The 14,684-nt window shown below is 40.3% G+C and overlaps 1 protein-coding gene across 2 annotated transcripts in view; it reads right to left on the minus strand.

Annotated features, from left to right (window-relative positions):
* Positions 1-879, minus strand: part of akt3a (v-akt murine thymoma viral oncogene homolog 3a) — a 142,346-nt gene extending 141,467 nt beyond the window's left edge. Inside the window, exon 1 of one of the 2 annotated variants that reach the window (XM_071409424.1) lies at positions 696-879. The gene's annotated coding sequence lies outside the window, so the exon portion shown is untranslated. Of the gene's footprint in view, positions 1-477 lie in introns of both variants that reach the window. The other variant, XM_071409423.1, reaches the window with a different exon arrangement.
* Between the last annotated feature and the right edge of the window lie 13,805 nt (positions 880-14,684).

Raw genomic sequence — 14,684 nt, forward strand, 5'->3', positions numbered from 1 at the left:
TGCATCATCTCACCTCAAGAGCTGTCAAGCAAACGCATGCCGCCAATAGCTTGCTAGTAGATGAGCTAAAGAATTAAGAATCGACTTTACAGGCATGCATAAATTATTCCAAACTATTCAGATACTTGACTGTATATAATATTTAATGCCTGACGTAAACAATTTATTGACGTAAACAATTTATAGTTTTTAAAAAATGAGGGGGGGCAGAAAGCAATGCTGAGAACACGCACACACACTAGGCCAGATCCCGACCCAGACCACTCCACCTCCCTCCTGTCTGCTGTCTCGCACTCCCAGCCTCGTTGCAGCATCAGCATCATCTTCACGTAGCAAGCACTACAAACACTCTCTGGCTAACGTTAGCTGTCAGTGGACATAGCTTCCACCATTCTTGAATACTACAAACTTCACATAAACACAGTATCAGAAGTATATTTTCAACCGTTTTGCAGGTTGTTGTCATAATTATATTACCTGGCTGGCGCGGGAAGTCGTGGGGAGAGCAATGGGTTCCCCTATCGTGCCTGTACTTTTTTAAGCTCGCGCTTTTCTTGTGCGCATGTGAATAAATGAGAGAGAAGCAGCCTTGGCCGGAAACACAACGAGAGGATGAACTGTGTCGCTTCTGGAATGGCTTCAAACAATACAGAGAGGTTGTGGTGGCTGAAAAAAGCGACAGCAACTCCTCTTACCCCAGGAACCGCCCACTGGGAACCGCCGCTGGCAGGTTCTGATGCTGCAGGTTGTTGTTGACGTTCAGAAAACTCGTGACGTCACGCCCAGCCACTTCTCGGACGGCTTTCCTGGCTCTGTCTATCCCTGTCCCCGTCTGCTCTGTACGCCAGGCAGGCTGGGTGGTTGTCTGTTCCTTATTTTGCTCACTCTCCTCCGTGTTTCTCTCTGCTAAGCCAACCCTCGCGAGAATCAGGTACTTTGATAAGAGCCGCATCCTTCTGTATATTTACAACTCAGCCCATATCACAAACACATAATGAGTTATTTATTTTCCTTTTACTATGCTGCAGTGTAATCCCCAACATTTCATACAGGATTATGCAATTCCACCATTCCTGAGAGACATGTAATGTGTCGTTTAGCCTAAGGTGCATATGTTAAGTGAAAGAATATGTGAAATCATGAATGATGATCATTGCTTTGCCTGAAATATAATGTAATGTTAATATGCATTGTTAATATGCATCTGATACTCACTTGTAGGACGTAGTTAGAAAGTTGGACACATGGTTTTCACAAAGTGCGACAAAATCTACAACAATGTTTTTGCAATTGCCATAAGTAATATAATAATAGAATAGAATATTACTATAGAGCTATTATATTATATTATATTTATCTCTGCTGTTTCTGTAGTGGAGGTTTCAGTGCCTGCATGTGAGGAGACATCATAGAGGAAGTGAAAAGAACATAATCTGATCTGATTCACATTAACAGACGATCAATCTGTTTCACCTTAACATCTGGAAATAGCTCTGTTGAAGTTCTACATTGTGTTGCACCGACAGCTGAAAACTGCTGTGTGGTTGTCTCTTTTGGTCTATTTTGCTATAGTTTACCATTGTAGCTTGTGGGGGTATTTCTAAGGTTAGAAGAGTAGTAACTATAGCTTATAGCGATTCATTAATTAATTCATTTATATACCAGTTTTTTATTTATTATTCTTTTCTTGAAGAAGTACATTGGTTTTTGTTTTCTGTCTTTTTGTTTCATATTTAACATGTACAATAACATATTTTTCATTTGGATGTAATCCCTATTGCTGTTCTGTCTCAGTTTCATCATGATATTATAACCTTAGCTGCCTCCAGTTCATATCTGATTTCTCTCTAATACAATTCTATTCAGATTAGTGCAAACTAGTACACCAGCCACCCATGTGGTGAAAGATTGAACTGCACCCTGTTTAGAGTTAAAGTGCCAATATGTAACTTTTTGTGTGGCCCCACTAAATTCACATAGAAATGTGGGTTATAGATCTATCACTCTACTAGAAAGCAAGTTTAAGATGCGGTAGATCTGTTCTATCTGCGTTATTTGTATGATTCCCATTCTTAAGTTTTGTTTTTGCTTCTTTTACGTTCGGGGTTGTACACCAGCTTCAAACAGCTAAAACAACATATTTTTGGTTATGGAAAATATATTTCACAGCGGTTTTGATGGTACAATGTTTCTCTACACTATACCAGCTTATTTTGTCACATAACTGAAATTAGGCAAACTATTAGAATTTTAGCAACCAGGAAATGGCGGAGCGATTTCTACACAGTGCAACTTTAAGGAACACTATACATTAAGTTGCCCCTATTACTATGTAACTACACATTAATTACTGTAGTAACAACATATTAGTTACATATATATTACTATGTAAATATGTGTAAGATGGTTTAGCGGGATCAGTTATTACACAATTGGAACAAGGACTGTGTAATTCCACATCCACTTGCTGAAAGTTATTCCACATGTGTAATTACTAATGTTACTGCATATTTTCTTGTTCCACTATGTAACTTATGTTTTGTAATTACACGTTTGAAAGTCACCTGTGAATTACTATGTTAGTAACACCAACCAAATTGTGACTATGTTTCATGTAATTACATTACTTTAGTAATTACACATGTGGAATAACCTTCAGCAAGTGGATGTGGAATTACACAGTTCTTGTTCCAATTGTGTAATAACTGATACCGCTAAACCATTTACCATGTCATTACATAGTACTACTATATTGTTACTACAGTTACTACTGTGTAGAAAGTGTTACCGAGTTTAGTGATGTGTCATGCCTAAATTAGTTCCTATTATTCTGTAATAGTATGAAGGCTTGATTTAATTCATAGAGGGGATCTATAGAAAACTAAATCAACTTAGATTATATTGTAGGTGCGTAATCTCTCATTCAATGTTTTATCAGTCTGTAATTATTTTCTCTCCTGACATTTTTCATCCATTAATAGCTATGATTCATAGATGAATAGTTACTGTCAAAAAATGTCATATATTTATATTTACAATCCACACTTGCTTGTCTTATTGGTATATTCTAAATATTTTTATTCAAACAAAGTTTCTGCTCAATCTCCTACGTAGATGAGACAGTGTAAATTGAATGATTTGGTCCAACAATTTTGTTTTCAGGTGGTGATGATGAGCTTGATATAGGCTACAGACAGCAGCTGCTCTAGAACTCGTGTCCCAGTCAGGTACGCTAGAGGAAGCCTTGTGGGCATTGGCTCCCAGAGGCTGACCCCATCCCCTCACAACTCCACGTGAGGCCTGGGGTGTGGGGGGTCAGACTGTGGCTTAGGCCTAGGCTCCCTGACTGACCCAGATGGCAGAGGGAAGGACACAGAGGTAATATAGGGGGCAGAGGCCTGCTGGGGCTCTGCTGTTACACAGGTGGAGCTGGAGGCGAGCGTGCCACACTGTATTGTGTGTTCACAGGGCTATGGGCTCAACAGACGCCCTCCCTCTGCCATCCGTCTGCTCAGGGGGGAGCTCAACCTGACCACCACACAGGGGCTAAGGGTGTTCCTCCCTGCACACACTTACACACAAACAGACGTGTGATGTGAACACACACACACGCACACACACACACACGCACATGCACACACATGAAAATGCTGACACACACACACATACACAAACATGTTTACACACATAAATTCATAATACCTCATCCACTCAAAAGGGAATATTTTTCACACAAATTACACCAAATTGTAAATTCTTGTTGACCTGAGATTAGTGTGCGTAAATGAAACATAATTCTGTTTTTATACACTTTTCTCTCTGTGCATATTGAAAGACGTTGTGCAATATTTTGGGACATGTAGCATATTTGAATTGGAGTAGATTTATAGTATTATTGTTCAATCCTATTTGTACACTTTTTTTCCACTTTCCAATATTTTATGGATTGAACTTGAGTATGAAAACTTTCAGGAAGAATCAAACCAATGTATTTTTTTTTTCATCAATATGTTTTGTGCGAAAAGGCTCTCCAAACAACTTTTTTTCATACATACTTTCCTAACCCTAAAATGTGCTTAAATAATCTACAAGATCAGAGTATTTTTAAATCTACCAGTTGGTGCTGAAACTGAGAGGAATATACATAGAGTGCTTTCTTTCATTGATCCCTATATTCTGACCCTGTTCTCTTAATCTATTCTATTGTGTCTGACAACAAAATTCTAATTAAAGGTACACTATATTTAAAGGGATAAATGTACTGAAGATAAATGTACTGAAAAACTCCACGGAAAATCTGTTGGCCAGCAAGTGGGAAGGTTTTCAGGGGTTGAATGACATTTATTCAAAGCGCACAATGTAGCCACACCTGCAGAGCGTGTTATGTGACTGAAAAATGTAAATCTGAATACCAAATACTGAGAAAGGAGTGCGTAAGAAAAGGAATACATTCCTAAATCGGGGATCAGGCCCATTGTGATTAATCTGGAGTTGGAATATGTAGGCTGGAAAAGGGCATGTCCATGCAAAAGGACCCATGAACATCAACATGTGAAGTTCATAGGAGCATATCAAATGTAGTGTCAAATAAAAGCTAAGACTCTGTTTTTGAATTTTTTATTAAGACAATAAATGTTTCAACCATTTTCTATCCTAAATATTAGGAATAAGCAAATACTTTGATTTCTATTCAAACAGATGGAAATCTATGAGAAAAAGTCTTAAAAGGTATTAGAAAAACATCAGAACACTATAATGTAAAGATCCCTGCCAACTAATACTGTATCTTTAAGACATTTTCTAATTTCTCTCCCTCATGAGAAGGGAGGATAACTTCACAGAAGTAACAAGTAAAGGTAGACATACCAATTAGTTCTAGTGTTTTTGCTGGTATCTATTTAATTTTATGAGTTATTAAGTTATTCAAACATGAAATTATGTTACGATATTGGTAATAGAATTTCAGAAAAATCATTAATGGAATTATTCTAATTAAATTGGCTACAATATGATATCACATTAGTCACAAAACACAGTTGGGTCACCTGCTAAAGTCCTCCCTTCCACTCCCAAACTGTTATGTTCAGCTCATAGGGTCACCTGCTACTGTCCTCCCTGGCATACTGTTATGTTCTGCTCATAACTGTTTTCTTTCTCTTTCTGTCATCTGGTGGTCAAAGCAAGTCTGGACAAGCCCTCCCTCTCTCTCTATGCCTCTCTCTCTCCTCTCTCTCCAGTAAATGTCACCTTTCCAGGCTCTTATTGACCTGCCCATGAGCCCCCTCACTTTCCATTTCCTGTAACCAGCATCCTTACCCACTGAGCACCGACCGACACCGGACGTCCATGGACGTTGAAAAGTAGTTGAAATATGGTCATTTCGCCCTGGCCTTGATTTCAACGTCCCACAGACATCGTTTTTTGGTACGGTCCGGACTTAATTTCAATGTCACAGATGTTTGGGCCGGACCGAATCTGAACCAATCATAGACATCTATGTTTCACAAGTTTGGAGAGCATGGTACAGTACAGAAGAGCACAGTACAGCAAAGTAAAGTTTTAACAAGTTGCGTAGAGTGTTGCTCAGTACAGTACAGTAAAGTACAGTCCTGTACTGTACTGTAGACAGTGGTATAAAGTACTTGAGTAAAAATACTTGAAAGTACTACTTAATGAGCGGTGCTTATTAAAATAATAGCCAGGATGTAGAATAATTCCCAAATATGCAAAGGAGGATATTGCATATTTCTACCTTTGTGCACCTTTTTAGGATACATCACCATGAAGAAAATTACATTCATATGCATAATTATGCATTTCTGTGTAGTATAGATCAGGGATCGCAGTTCAGTTACCGGGTGTAAATCCACTTCACATATTGTAATTCAATAATCAAAATAGATGTTTTCAAAGTCAAGGTGTCATGTCATAGCTGACAGACAATTATTTCAGCAGACATCTTAGAATTTTAGAGCAGATATTTTTGGAAAACGTGGTCACATAAAAAACTGAGGGAGATTTTACTAAAACTCTGTTACCAAATTTTGCATTGGCAAATTTCTTCCAGTAAATGTGTTTTTGTAAAATAAAAACATGTTAAAGTAGTCCTTGTGCATATAGTAGTTGCATGATTTGTTAAACTTTAAAATCTGTGTTTTTTGTTTGGGATACAGTACATATTAAAGTGGAAAATGTTAGTCTCAGCGCAATTCTGTTTTCGTAGAATTGCCCAACACTTTATTTAGATTTTCATCTTGTCCTCTATCACTCTGGGGCCACATTTATCACTTGAATGCTGTTGTTAGCTGACCCAGAATGGACAATTCTGACCATATTTTCTCCCCTCTGAGAAAGCTCTCCTGCTGCACACCTTTAACTGTGGCTACAGCTGCTCTGCTCCCTCTGCCTGTCTGTCTGCAGCTGTCCCCCTTCTCACCGGGTCCCTCCCTCCCTCTATCCAGGGCCACATGGGCCCCAGTGACCCCTCTCTTGGACAGACATGAAAGGGCAGAGAGATAAAGCTTCCCTGGGCATGGCTGGACTGGGGCCCCTTGGCTGGCAGACCGCCTGAGCTCTAGCTCTGCTGTTGTTATGGAATGTTGAGGGGTTCAGCTGGCAGAGTGCCCTCCCACCCACAGGGAAACGGGGGTCCAGGTTGGTGAGAGCAAAGTGGGCACAGTGGGCCATAGGTCGACGTTGGGCATCGTCCCGGTGGGCCACGGCATTGGCGTGGTAATGGGACAGCAGAGTGTGTGTGTTAGAGTTTAATATTTTCCCGAGAGTCTACCAATTTTCCTTCCTGAGGAAATTGCATGAAAATACCGGGCTTCCCGGTATTCCCGTTCAAACCAGAAGTGCTATTTAAAAGCATACAATACCAGCAAAAACATTCGAACATTATAATATTGTAAGTGGAGAAATATACACATGAATCTATCTTTTTATTTTTGTATTCGTTGCAATTTAATCAACTCAAAGATCTCTCAAATTCACCACACTATTTTGTTGTTGCCCAAAGGCCGGCAGATGGTGATATTGAGCCGTTTAATCTTACCGTCCAAAGGGAACGTATGGAGCCAGCTATGCACTCGTATACCCCCTGGACCGGTTCATACATTAAACATTCTCCATTCAGACTGCAAAGGCGTCGATTACCTCCTTAACTCGATTTATTGTCGATAAAGCGGGGGAAAAACTGGAAAATATGCGTACTTTCTTTATGGAACATCATTTTCCACCACCCAATTGCTAGTCATGGATGTGGCTGTTCGTGTTCAGCCAATCAGGTTGCAGCAGTCTGTTGTTTACCCTTGGTCTGAACTTTGTATGCAATATCATGAGGTAGCATTAGCCACCCTAGCATGGTGGTGGAACATTTCGTTTTTTCCCTCCTTTTCAACATTAAATCGAGTTAAGGAGGAAATCGACGCCTTTGCAGCCTGAATGGAGAATGTTTTATGTACGAACCGGTCAACGGGGGAAACTAGTATATAGTCTGCTGCATATATTTCCTTTGGACAGTAAGATGAAATGACTCAATATTGACATCTGCTGGCCTTTGGGCTAATTTTGTTCATGTAGCGTAGATAGCCTAGGCCTATGAAACACTGTTGGCCGACTGGTAAAATATTATGAAGTCTAGTGAAAATTTGTTTTAGTCTACCTTGGACTGAAAGATGTTAGGCAGCTTATTGGCCCTTTTCTCTCCATTTGCACCTGGTTATTGGGGGAATTTGGGAAGGTTGTAGCTGTTATTACTTCATGATAACCCGCTTATTATGGTGACTGTCACAGGGAACATCAGATTCTCTGCTAAACAAACAAGCCTAGGTTAGCGGAGATTCAGCAGTTGATCAATTACCCATGAATCTGACCAGTATCCCACCGTGCTCTCGCTTTGTTAGCATAATATCATGAAACAATATTGCAAATGTCTATTTCCTGAAGCGTTTTTTTGTGGGCACAGTGTATCAGCCATTTTGTGATTAGAAACAGTTCATATTTGAGCCACTGTCAGTGCCACATAATACACATTAGTGGAGATTTGAATATGAGATGGAAATTGAGATTGGACATTGTCTACCATAACTGTGTTGAGAGGTTGTGTGTAGCCTGCACATACAGTGCCTTCGGAAAGTATTCAGACACCTTGATTTTTTCCATGTTTTGTTACGTTACAGCCTTAGTCTAAAATGTATTAAAAAATCACATCAATCTACACACAATACCCCATCATGACAAAGCAAAAACAGGTTTTTGGATGTTTAGCAAATGTATTAAAAATAAAGAACAGAAATACCTTAAGTATTCAGATCCTTCGCTATGAGACTCGAAATTGAGCTCAGGTGCATCCTGTTTCCATGGATCCTCCTTGAAATATTTCTACAACTTGATTGGAGTCCACCTGTGGTAAATTTAATTGATTGGACATGATTTAGAAAGGCACACACCTGTCTACATAAGGTCCCACAGTTGACAGTGCATGTCAGAAAAGAAACCAAGCCATGAGGTCGAACAATTTGTCCGTAGAGCTCCGAGACAGGATTATGTTGAGGCACAGATCTGCGGAAGGGTACCAAAACATTTCTGCAGCTTTGAAGGTCCCCAAGAACACATTGGCTTCCATCATTCTTAAATGGAAGAGGTTTGGAATCACCAAGACCCTTCCTAAAGCTGGCCGCCCGGCCAAACTGAGCAATCGGGGGAGAAGGTCCTTGGTCAGGAAGGTGACCATGAACCCGATGGTCACTCTGACAGAGCTCCAGAGTTCCTCTGTAGAGATGGGAGAACCTTCCAGAAGGACAACCATCTCTGCAGCACTCCACCAATCAGGCCTTTATGTTACAGTGGCCAGACGGAAGCCACTCCTCAGTAAAAGGCACATGACAGCCCTCTTGGAGTTTGCCAAAAGGCACCTAAAGACTCTCAGATCATGAGAAACAAGATTCTCTAGTCTGATGAAACCAAGATTGAACTCTTTGGCCTGACTGCCAAGCTTCACGTCTGGAGGAAACCTGCACCATCCCTACAGTGAAGCATGGTGGTGGCAGCATCATGCTGTGGGGATGTTTTTCAGGACTAGGGACTGGGAGACTAGTCAGGATTGAGGGAAATATTTGTATTTGTGTTTGTATTTATTTTGGATCCCCATAGCTACTCTTCCTGGGGTCCAGCAAAATTAAGGCAGTTATACAATTTTAAAAACCTTACAATATATTCACTGTGTGCCCTCAGACCCCTACTCCACCACTACCACATATTTACATTTACATTTAAGTCATTTAGCAGACGCTCTTATCCAGAGCGACTTACAAATTGGTGCATTCACCTTATGATATCCATATCTACAATACAAAATGAATGTGTACACGTGTGTATAGTGCGTATGTTGTTGTGTGTGTGTATGCATGTGTCTGTTTTTTAAATCAAATTTTACTGCTTGCATACTACATGCCACATGGCTCTAAGTAGTACTGTGTGCCTCCCATATTCTGTTTTGGACTTGGGGACTGTGAAGAGACCTCTTGTGGCATGTCTTGTGGGGTATGCATGGGTGTCCGAGCTGGGTGCTAGTAGTTCAAACAGACAGCTCAGTGCATTCAACATGTCAATACCTCTCATAAATACAAGTAATGATGAAGTCAATCTCTCCTCCACTTTAAGCCAGGAGAGATTGACATGCATATTATTAATGTTAGTTCTCTGTGTACATCCAAGGGCCAGCCGTGCTGCCCAGTTCTGAGCCAATTGCAATTTTCCTAAGTCCCTTTTTATGGAACCTGACCACATGACTGAACAGTAGTCCAGGTGCAACAAAACTAGGGCCTGTAGGACCTGCCTTGTTGATAGTGCTGTTAAGAAGGTAGAGCAGTGCGTTATTATGGACAGACTTCTCCCCATCTTACCTACTGTTGTATCAATATGTTTTGACCATGACAACTTGCTCAATTTCCACATTATTTATTACAATATTTAGTTGAGGTTTAGGGTTTAGTGAATGATTTGTCCCAAATACAATGCTTTTAGTTTTAGAAATATTTAGGACAAGTGGCGACCCATCATTTAGGGCAGGTGGGGCAGTTTTGCCTGTTTTGCATATTATTTTGGCATGGGGAACACCACGTCACCGCCAAGTCTAAGGGTAGAGCTAGAAAGTTCTAGCCCCTTGGGTGCTGTCATAGAGTTACATTAGAAGTGCCCATCCAAGAAGGCTCAAGGTCATTGGCCACAGATAAAATTACGTTGAATCACGTTATACAGTATGTACAGTAGCTTTGATTGTCAACATCATACTTTCAAAATCTTAGCTAGCAGTGATCATTATGAATCAAGTCGACAATCTACTGGCAAATCCTTTGTAATCCTTGTCATATGAAGAGAAATAATGAAGAGAAATTATAGATAAAACCTATCGGTGCTCATCGTCCATTGGACATAAACATTACACAACAAGTTGGAAATCGCAAATTCAACAATGAGTGGTTTGGAAGGAATCAGTGACAGTGGCAACTGCAATGCAAGCATTGCATAGCAATCACTAGCCTGCTATTCAGTGGAGTGGCTGTGTGGTCCCAAATCTGTGCTTAAGGGGCTCTTTTCCAAGTTTAAAATGATAAACATTCAACTGTTAACTCGGAACTGCGAAAACTTGACATCAGTGAGTTCAAGACAACTGGAAAGTCGGGAATAAATGAGCTCCGACTTGGAAAATACGTTTTGAATGGTCATCCAACTTGGAATTATAAATCCGGCCTCTTTCTAGAGCTACGACCTGAAGATCAATGATGTCATCATGATTCAACCTTGTTTTTTTCTGAGTTCCCAGTTGTCTTGAAAGCACCATAAATCCAGAGAATGTCAGACTTTGATGACAAAATTTGCCCACGAAGGACCGACGTACCACCTGTTCAAGTGAGCACAGCACAACAAGGTGAGTCCAAAAATGTATTGTATAATAATATACCAGGGAGATATGTATACTGTAGCTAAGAAAGTAATACTAAGTGTATGTTGTGTAGTAAGATGTTAGTAGCCCATATGCCTCACCCTAATAATTTGGTCTATTTACCCCTCTTAATTTCGCCTACTTTTCTGACTTGGTGCTGCACATGTAGCCTATAACCTGTTTTAGAGAAATATAATCATCAAATATTGTCAGAGCTTTCATTGTCTGCTTATATGCCCCCTTTATTTATACTAAGCTTCTGACTTGGCTTTACTCAAAGCTAGTTGCATGTCGTTAGTAAAGATTGAAAAAAGTAAGTGGCCTTGACAGCTGCCCTGGAGAATACCAGATTCTACCTGGATTATGTTGGAGAGGCTTCCATTAAAGAACACCCTCTATGTTCTGTTAGACAGGTAACTCTTTATTCACAATATAGTAAGGGGTGTAGAGCCATAACACATACGTTTTTCCAGCAGCAGACTATGATCGATAATGTCAAAAGCCGCACTGAACTCTAACAAAACATCCCCCCTAATCTTTTTATCATCAATTTCTCTCAGCCAATCATCAGTCATTTGTGTAAGTGCTGTGCTTGTTGAATGTCCTTCCCTATAAGCGTAATGAAAGTCTGTTGTCAAGTTGTTGACTGTAAAATAGCATTGTATCTGGTCAAACACAATTATTTCCAAAAGTTTACTAAGTATTGGTTAACAGGCTGATTGGTCGGCTATTTGAGCCAGTAAAAAGGGCTTTACTATTCTTAGGTAGCGGAATTACTTTTTCTTCCCTCCAGGCCTGGGGGCACACACTTTCTAGTAAGCTTATATTGAAAATATGGCAAATAGGAATGGCAATATTGTCCGCTATTATCCTCAGTAATTTCCCATCAAAGTTGTCAGACCGCGGTGGCTTGTCATTGTAGATAGACAACAATATTTGTTTCACCTCTTCCAAACTCACTTTACGGAATTCAAAATTACAATGCTTGTCTTTCATAATTTGGTCAGATATACTTGGATATGTAGTGTCAGCATTTGTTGCTGGCATGTCATGCCAAAGTTTGCTAATCTTGTCAATGAAAAAGTAATTAAAGTAGTCAGTCAGTTTTGTTATGAATGAGCCATCTGATTAAATTAATGATGGGGCTGCGTTTGCCTTTTTTCCCAAAATATAATTTAAGGTGCTACAAAGCTTTTTTTTACCATCATTCTTTATGTTATTTATCTTTGTTTCATAGTGTAGATTTATTTTATTTATTTATTTATTTTTATTCAGTTTATTCACATGATTTCTCAATTTGCAATATGTTTGCCAATCGGTTGTGCAGCCAGACTTATTTGCCATTCCTTTTGCCTCATCTCTCTCAACCATACAATTTTTAAATTCCTCATCAATCCATGGGGATTTAACAGTTTTTACAGTCATGTTCTTAATGGGTGCATACTTAATAGTAACTGGAAAAAGCAATTTCATAAATGTGTCAAGTAAAGTGTCTGTTTGCTCCTCATTACATACCAACAAATATTATTTACGTCAACTACATAGGAATCACAAGAAAACCTTTAGTTTTCCTAGATATGGCTGCTATATTGTGATCACTACATCCGATGGATCTGGATACTGCTTTCAAGCTAAATTCTCCACCATTAGTAAATATGTGATCAATACATGTTGAGGATTTCATTCATGTGCTGTTTGTAACTACCCTGGAAGGTTGACTGATAACCTGAACCAGGTTGCAGGCACTGGTTACAGTTTAAAGCTTTTTCATGAGTGGGCAGCTTGATGAAAGCCAGTCAATATTTAAAGCATCCAGAAAATGTACCTCTCGGTTAATATCACATACATTATCAAGCATTTCACACATTTCACACATATTATCCAGATACTGATTGTTAGCACTTGGTGGTCTATAGTGGAGAAAGGTACAGAGAGATCCTTGATAAAAAAACCTGCTCCAGAGCGCTCAGGACCTCAGACTGGGGCGAAGGTTCACCTTCCAACAGGACAACGACCCTAAGCACATAGCCAAGACAATGCAGGAGTGGCTTCGGGACAAGTCTCTGAATGTCCTTGAGTGGCCCAGCCAGAGCCCGGACTTGAACCCAATCAAACATCTCTGGAGAGACCTGAAAATAGCTGTGCAGCAACGCTCCCTATCCAACCTGACAGAGCTTGAGAGGATCTGCAGAGAAGAATGGGAGAAACTCCCCAAATACAGGTGTGCAAAGCTTGTAGCGTCACACCCAAGAAGACTCGAGGCTGTAATCGCTGCCAAAGATGCTTCAATAAAGTACTGAGTAAAGGGTCTGAACACGTATGTAAATGTGATATTTCATTTTTTAAATTTTGAACGCACTTGCAAACATTTCTGAAAATCTGTTTTTTCTTTGTCATTATGGGGTATTGTGTGTAGATTGATGAGGGGAAAAAACTATTTCATCCATTTTAGAATAAGGCTATAACGTAACAAAATGTGGAAAAAGTCAGGGGGTCTGAATACTTTCTGAATGCACTGTATAGTAAGCAATTACATTTATAGAAGCCATGCACGTAGCCTAAGGGATGTTTTCTATAGGGGACTTTATGTTGAATAAATGTTAGACTGCTAGCGCTGTGAGGACTGCTCTAATGTTTGAATCTATAGCTAGAGGACTCCTGATATCTCCAGGAGTAATAAGAATCATTGTTGTCTTATTCTGTTGTTGTCTAGTACTGTCTTTTTGCTAGCTAGGGCCAGCTACTTGAATTGCTGTCTCTCTTCCTGGTCCTGGTGTGTGAATTTCTGAGTGCTCATAACTTGCAGTTGATTGTTGGGACATCAACAAGGATTAAGGGGCACAGCAATTTGTGACTGTTGTTGTTTAGTAATCATTGGCTGTTTTGGAGGGAGAGTGTGGAAGGTGTGCTCTCAACCTTTGCTAGGAAATGAGCAATTAGTATTAGTACTTCAGTCTCCCCTGTTTTCTCAGCGGCAGCAGTGTCAGCAGCAGTTTCGTCTTCAAAATTAAGACTATCGCCGAAACAAAGACGGTTCTGCCGAGTTGTTCTGCCGAGTTATTCAAGGAAGCAAAGAGAGGAAGGCTCAACACCACTGTCTCACTTGAGTATCTTACCTAGTAATTTTCAGATGATCTCGTTTTGCTCTTTTGTAGCTTTGTCAACTATGTGTTTTCTATACCTGTTCGCTCCTCTCCCTGTAAGCTTTACAGACACTCAACATCCCTTGGCTGCAACCCTTCTAATTTAGTGTGCCCTGCTCGTACAACCCATGTGGAATTCCTGGTCTCTGTCAGCATTTGGAACTGCCAATACGGGGTCAAGAGCGCCAAGTTCATCTCAGCCTATGCTGCCCTTCAGTCCCTATACTTTTTGGCCCTGGCGGAGACATGGATCACTCCAGAGATCACTGCTACTCCAGCTCCTCTCTCTTCATCTGACTACGTGTTCTCTCATAGTCAGAGAGCATCTGGTCGTCATGGTGGTGGCACAGGGCTACTCATTTCTCCTAAGTGTTGTCATCTATGGCCCACAAGGTGCCCTTAAAGAGTTCCTCAATGAGCTTGACACGTTGATAAGCTCATTTCCTGACGATGGCTCACCGCTCTTTGTACTGGGCGACTTCCACTTCCCCACGTCTGACTTCGATTCATTTCCTTCCAACTCTTTCTTTCCCCTCCTTGCCTCTTGACCTCACCCTTTCCCAGTCCCCTCCCACTCACAAGGCAGGCAATTGTTA

Source organism: Salvelinus alpinus, chromosome 7, assembly GCF_045679555.1.
Source record: "Salvelinus alpinus chromosome 7, SLU_Salpinus.1, whole genome shotgun sequence".
Classification (NCBI taxonomy): domain Eukaryota; kingdom Metazoa; phylum Chordata; class Actinopteri; order Salmoniformes; family Salmonidae; genus Salvelinus; species Salvelinus alpinus.